At 33.7% G+C, this 7,577-nt stretch overlaps 1 pseudogene; it reads left to right on the top strand.

Moving 5' to 3' along the window:
- Positions 1-228: 228 nt before the first annotated feature.
- On the top strand, positions 229-5,657 carry LOC116590205 (annotated as a pseudogene).
- The last annotated feature ends 1,920 nt before the right edge of the window (positions 5,658-7,577 follow it).

Below are 7,577 nucleotides of genomic sequence, written 5' to 3'. Positions count from 1 at the left end.
TCGCCAAGTTAATGAACTTCCTCAAAGATTGAGTTTTTTACTTTTGATGGTGATGGATTAGTGACAAACCTTAAGAAGCCAAAAGGCTGAATCAGGCTTAAATTCTAACATAATTACAGTGATGAGAAGGACACTTGGAAAAAGGGAGCAATAAAGAGGTTGTTCTCATGGTACAGGCCAAAATGTGAGAGCTTTCCCAATGATAGAGTGATAGTCTGAAGTGGAAAGATGAGGTAAACATTGGGGAGATAAAAATGACAGTTTGGGGACTGAACCTGAGGGAAGAGGAAGACATTGAGAATAATACCTCTAGCTTCTATCAGAAGTGAAGAACTAAGGAGTGAAAGACTGCCTTCACATTTCTCTCAGCTTTGTTAAACTTTATGAAAGCTCTTTCTGCCTCTAGGCCCCTGATTTCTGCCCATCCCCCATGCTGAACCACAGAGGTCCTCTCTTTCTTGGATCATTTACTTAGAAAACTAGTACTTGCAGATATTTTTCTGTGCCCCTTTGAAATATAAATCATTTTAAGAGCCTCGTGCCAGTTTCCTAACCCAAGGCTGTGATTCTCACAGACCTGAAAACCTGCTCTTTGAAATGTAATCATCAAGGAAAATATCATCCCTATCCTTTAGTCACTGTGGGAAGACAGTCATCTATCTCCAGTTTGCAAAACCACCTCTTATGATAATGATATGAGATGCTTATTTTCCTTTTGGATAAAGCAAATTGGCTAAGACAGATGGTCACTCCAGCTATTCTGTTGGTCTTGTTATTTTGTCATTCTAGCTCTACCCTGACATTTGCTTTTCTGAACTTCTATTGATTTTTATCTCAGATAACAGTGCATGAACTAGTAACTCAGTAAAGATGTATTTTGCATTTGGGGTACTCAGTTAAGACTAAGCATTCCATCAATACTTGCCTTCTCAGCATCTGTGTCTATCTGTTCATCCAGCACAAATATTAAATTTTGAAAGGGAAATTATATTAGTGTTTTGGGATTGCCGTAATTAAGTACCACAAACTGCATGGTTTAAAATAAGAGAGGTTAGAGGTCTAGAGGTTAGAAGTCCAATACATGGTGTTCTCAGGACTCTGTGAAACTGGCAATCCTAATGTTCCTTGGCTTATAGATGCATCACTTTAATCAGTTCCTCCATCTGCACATGGCCATTTTCTCCCTGTGTATTTTCTCACCATCTTCCCTCTAATAAGTGTCTGGTTCTAAATTCCCCTCTCCTCATAAGGAGGAGCTGTCTTGGGCTAGGGGATCACTCTATTCCACTATGAGGTCTTTTTAACTAATATGATATGGAACAACTCTACTTTCAAATCAAAGTCGCATTCTGAGGTACTGGGTGTTATGACCTCAAGATATCTTTGGGGGGACAGAATTCAACCCTTAATAGAGGTTAAAGGATGATACCATGTTTTCAAATTCATAGTTCATAATTAAGTTCTCAGGGTACTTATACCTAATAAACTTCTGTTTATCTTAGATACTTTAAAACTTGATGGAATTTGAATCAATCCAACAACTTGGGAAACACAAATACCAAGTCCTTTTATCATAAAGATCTCTCAAATATTTTTGGGAAAGCATATATTATTATGTAATTTTTACTTTGGTGATGGGTTTGATGTTTAGTAACTGTTAAAAATGATATAAAAGATATACTTGTAAAAATATAACATTCCTGTAAAAATATAACATTTGATATTTAGTAACTGTTAAAAATGATATAAAAGATATACTTGTAAAAATATAACATTCCTTGTAATTCAGAAACTACCACTTGGTGGCAAGATAATGCTGCTGTTAATGTTCCTAACAGTGACCTAAATACTTGCTCTTTTGAATTATGAATCCTTGATAAATCTGAAATAGGCTTGTAAAGGGAGTCAGTCAAAATCATAGGTACTCTTTTTTTTTTTTAAGAAAATAATTTGCATAATGAAAGTGACTCTGGTAAAATACACATGTAAAATCCAATTCAAATAATGAGTTAATTTGATTGACTAACATTAAAAAGATATCTAAAATGAAACATGAAAATGAATGAGAAAATAATTACTCTACAGATATATTTCACGTCTGAATGTTTTTCTAAAATTCTAGCCCAAGGTGTGGGTGTCATAAAATATTTTTCAATTTTAACCCATTTGGTTGAATATAACTATTCAAACCAGTAGTTATATTTATCTCCTGGTGGAACTTTAGAACATCACCCTGTATTATTGAACTGCTGCCACTTTTTACAAAATTAATGAAGTTTCTGGCAGAATAAATGGATTCCTTACTCACCTTATCAGTGGTGTGGTCTCACAGTGTTATACTTAGAAAATGTACAGGATTTGTTTAATGAGACCATATTCTTTCTAAAAGGAACATAGAAGGAACATAACTGTTAGAACTGTAGAAATACATTTGTGTGACATTTGTGTGACAGAAATACATTATTTGGTCATAAAGAATATGAAAGATTTAATGATATTCTTGAGCAAAGGTGGTTGCATATAAATTAGTTGTTTTGTTGTCAATTGATTTTTTTAACACTTAGTTTTTTAATAAATAATTATTCTAGGGAATATTTGAAGGCAAGGAGTAGCCTCTTATTGGCATGGAAGAAATAAGAGTTTGAACTATTCTATTTTGGTATTATTTTGAGGCAATATATTATAGAAGTTAGGTAAGATTCGGCCTCAGAACACTTGTCTTGAGTCCCACTTATATCATCTGTTAACTATGCAACCTGAGCAAATTACTTGATTTCATTTCACCTCAGTTTCATCACTTGTAAAATGGGGGGGGGGGGTAATAGTACCAGCTTCATAGTGTTGATGTAAATATTAAGTAGAATTATCCGTTGTAGGTGCTTATCATAGTATCTCTTATATTGCAAACATAAAATATTATTTTTCTTATTATTTTTCCTAACCATCCATGAGCACACATTTCTCAAAGATGAAGAGTATCTTAGAAAGATCTCATAAAACATGATGCTACCAAATTTCCTTTTCCCAAGCCATTTCATAGCTAACTAACAATTTTCAAGTAGGCAAAGTTATGGGGTCCTTGGGTTGCTGACAGAAGATCAATTTCTCTTACTCTCTTTGGCTTGTGGTGCTTTGCTTTGGCTGGCAACTAGAATTCAAAGAATGCCTGGAGGTGTTGCATTTTCCGGGAAAATGCTAGAGCTCTGTAGTGTTAATGCTGACTATAGCTCCACAATGAGCTTTTGAACTTCTGTGCCATTCCCTTTAATGAATATTGCCAGGGGCTTCCAACTTTTAAACTTTTATTCTCCTTTTTTCCCCCACATTTCTTAATCTCTGAACATATTGCCAAAAATGATAGAGATACCACAATGTCACTCAGAGTGCTGAAATAGTCTAGTCTATGGTGATTGTCATTGGGAAAGGGGTGATGCTATATCAAAGCAACAGACTCAGAATGTATTTACCGACAATGTGTTAGACAAGTACTCCTTTTTAATTTTAAGGTTGGTTATTTGTTAGTTTAACAATGTAATTTACCATAAACAATATGGGAATACATAAGTAAAGCACTTTTGGAAATTAAGTTTAAATTCTAAGAAATATTTTTTACAGAATTATACAGCATCTCAGGATTTCAAGCTTGTTTTTGCATATTTATAGGTGGCTTTTGATGTTTGTGAAAAAATAAGTTCTTTTAAAAATTTGTTCTGGCAGAATCACCTTCTATCACAAACAATTAGTATCACCATAGCTCTTTGATTTGAGGGAATCAAAGAGCACTGGAATATCAACACACAGCACAGCAGACAGAGATATGAAAATGAGCCAGAGACTATTAAGGGGGATAAGAATAGTATTTTTTTTCTCTTAACCTTTTCTACTCAAAATTCAAAGAAATAGAAAACAAACAAATGAACCCACCCCCCCCAAAAAAAAACCAAGAAAGAAATAAGCAAAAAACATGATCATGCTTAGCTCTTTGCTGTTGTAGTCAAAAATAGGCTACACATTTATAGCTATGTACCAAAAAAGCCTGGCCAGTTCAGTGATAATTCTGGAAATAATAAGATATAAGATAGTGGTGGGGACAGAAAGGATTAAAAATTCTTAAAAGTTTAAATTTAATGCTTATTTATTGGATGTTGATGTACATTCCTGTATAGTAGAGAAAAAAGCTTCCAACAAGTTATGGCTCACCCCGTTATAGGCTCAGTTCATCAAACATCATAGTACTCTTCTCACCTATTTTTCTTTTTCTTTTCTTTTTTTAATGTTTCAAGTTTTTATTTAAATCCTAGTTAGTTAACATATAGTATAATATTAGTTACTGTCAAGTGTAAAATTCAGTGACTTATTCTTCCTGCCTATTTCTAAAGTCAGTCACAGAAGGGCAAATGCTAGATGACTCTGCTTACTTGAGATGTATTAAATAGCCAAACTTACAGAAATAGAAAAGAAAGCTAATTGTCCGAGGCCAGGGAGAGAGGAAAATGGAGAGCTGCTGTTCAGTGGCTATAGTTTCTGTTACATAAGATGCATAAATTCTAGCTATCTGCTGCATAATATCGTGTCTATAGTTAACCACAGTACTATAGTGCATACTTAAAAATGTGTTAAGAAAAAAAATTAAGTGAGTACATCTTATGTTGTGTTCTTAGATTTTTAATGATTCATTTTATTTACTTTTATAGAAGAGTTTCTGAAATTTACTCTCCTCCACCCCCCACAATGTAAACAACTTGGGATTTATTTGTATTTCCCACCCTTCTCAGTTGCACATAGTGAATTTCAGTATGTTTGTTGATAACTGATATGAGCTTCCTAATACTGTTCCCTTTAGAATTTTCAAATATTGTATTTATGGCATACGGAATTGCTGTAAATAGACACTCCATAGTGTACAACATATATATGCTGTGGATACAGAGAGTGAAGCACTGGCCGGCCTCTAGGGCAAGGCCTATTAGGGTAGAAGTAATTAGACATGTGTCTCAGAGTTGTATTCTCACCATGCATGTGCAAAAACTCAATCAAGCTTCTTAAGTTGAACGTCAACAGGAAAAAAAGTGGTTGTATTTAACTAAATCTTAAAATTATATAAGAATGATGAATAAACTATATGATCAATTTACTAATTTCTTACTACATCATTTCTTTAGTGACTGACATTCCTCTGCCCTTTATCTATTTATAAAATTGTAAAGTCTTAAAAAAAATGGGATAAAGAATCTGAAGGTTTTGTTCCTGAACATAACTGAACAAAAGGAGGTAAGATTATCATGGGTACAATGTGCCATGTGTGTCTTATGGTAGAGATCACCTCCCGGGATACACAGTGCTCACAGTACGAGCATCCCTCAAAACTAGACATGCAGAGACAGAGGAGTCTGCAGAATCAGAAGGTGTAATTGATTCTCAAAAACATAGAGAAATCCTTTCACGAAGACCCTGTTATAGAAAAATACTGAATGAACTTTCCTCTGATGTGCCTGGTGTTCCCAAAATTGAAGAAGAAAAATCAGAGGAAGAAGGAACGCCACCTAACATCGCTACCATGGCAGTACCGGACTAGCATATATCAGACTAGCACGGAGCAATACAGTATGTATGCTGCAATTCACTATGTTACAGTGCTAGCTTTAAGTCTTCTTTAGTTACATTGAAGCAACTTGGGTTTGGCATTAAATTGTTCCATTTAAAAATGCATTATATTATCTAAACTGTGTGTATCATAGAATGAAAAGTATATGTTAAAGAAGTGAGAGATTTAGGGGCATCTGGGTGGCTCAGTGGGTTAACGCCTCTGCCTTCGGCTCAGGTCATGATCCCGGGGTCCTAGGATCGAGCCCCATGTCGGGCTCTCTGCTCAGCGGGGACCCTGCTTCCTCCTCTCTCTCTGCCTGCTTCCCTGCCAACTTGTGATCCCTGCCTATCAAATAAATAAATAAAATCTTAAAAAAAAAAAAAAAAGAAGTGAGAAATTTGTACTGAGACTTGTCATATACTTTTGAAAAGTTAAAGTATTTTTACTGAATTTGGGGTAAAAATAAAGGGAGGGCTTGCCTATTTATATGTTTATATTCATGTCTGATAAAAATTTAAAACTTACTGTTTTTTGTTATCTTTATAAGATACATGCAAACATAAGATATAAATGTCTGTATTTCATTCTTGTTGGCTTTTGTTACCAACAATTACATATTATGTTTACTAATCTAAAAGAGGTACATAATGTTTCCTAAATTGTTTTAAATGTAATTATGTTTTCACTAGTCTTTGTTAATTTGTGCTGCAGCTTTTTCTAGAAGAGAATGGAAAAATGATTTATTTTTTTAAAAGTACAGCAATTGGACAGATCATTTTATTTGAAATTTTAAACATCAAAAGCTGTAAATAAACAGATATGTTCACATTTAAAAAAAAAACACAAAACAAACAAACAAACAAAAACTAGACATGGAATAAATGGAAGAATAGTACCTAATCATTGCCCTCTCATCACTTTTTCAAGTTACTCCAGGTGGCCATTCTTGCTCTGGTAATCTATTATGTTTTTGATACATTAATACTGTTGATTACAACTTCTGTCACCTCTAATTGCCTTTTGACTGAAATTTAAGAACTTGCTTTCTTTTTTGACAGGGTAGATTGCCCGTCTTTGTTTTCTTATTTTAGCAAGAAGGTTTTATTATTTTTAATTGTTGTTCAAGCTTTTGAGGCACTGCCCCATAGCTTAAATTTTTGTGCATTATTTATGGATACTTAGGAAACAATCTGTAAGAGAGACTACAGCAAACATTTCAGTCAATTATCAAAAATGTCTATAAAATTTCAAAGGAAAAAAAGGCAAGCAAAAAATATAAATTACTTAAAAACTCACCAGAGTAAAACAAACAAACAAACAAACAAACAAAAACACTGTATGAAGAAATAACCATGTTTTCTCATTAGGGCTTAAATAATGTGGGGACAGCCTAATATTCATAATATGAATATTCAAAATATTCATATATGACTTCCATGTAGTTTTTTAAGATTTTGTAAATTAGTACTTCAAATAAGTTTGGGCTAAAGCACGTAATATTTTATAATTTGTGTTAATTATAGAGTTATCAAAATAAAAGTCAAAAATCACTGACTTTTTTCATATTATTTGTGACAAGTAGAAATTATCAATGCAAGTGTGTATTTTCACAATAACGTTTTAGAGATCAACTGAAATTTTATTAAAAATATACTTTCTAGGGGCATCTGAATGGTATATGGGGTTGAGCATGGTTCTCTTGGTTTTGGCTCAGATCCTGATCTCAGGGTTCTGAGATCAGCACTGTGTCGGGCTTCCAGCTGAGTGTGGAGTCTGCTTAAAACTCTCTCCCTCTTCCTCTGCCCCTCCCTCCCGTGCTTGCTTGTGTGCTCTCTCTGTCTCTAAACTAAATAAATAAATCTTTAATAAATATATATTTTTATATGAATCTGTCTAAACTATAGATATTACCATATATAAATTTTACAATTTCTTTAGAATTAAAAAAAAGTAACAGTATAGGGAATTTAGAGATGATTTAGATCATGGG

The sequence above is a fragment of the Mustela erminea genome, chromosome 5 (assembly GCF_009829155.1).
Source record: "Mustela erminea isolate mMusErm1 chromosome 5, mMusErm1.Pri, whole genome shotgun sequence".
NCBI lineage: Eukaryota > Metazoa > Chordata > Mammalia > Carnivora > Mustelidae > Mustela > Mustela erminea.
The sequence above is the reverse complement of the archived record's forward strand: the minus strand, read 5'-3'. Positions and strand labels throughout refer to the sequence as shown.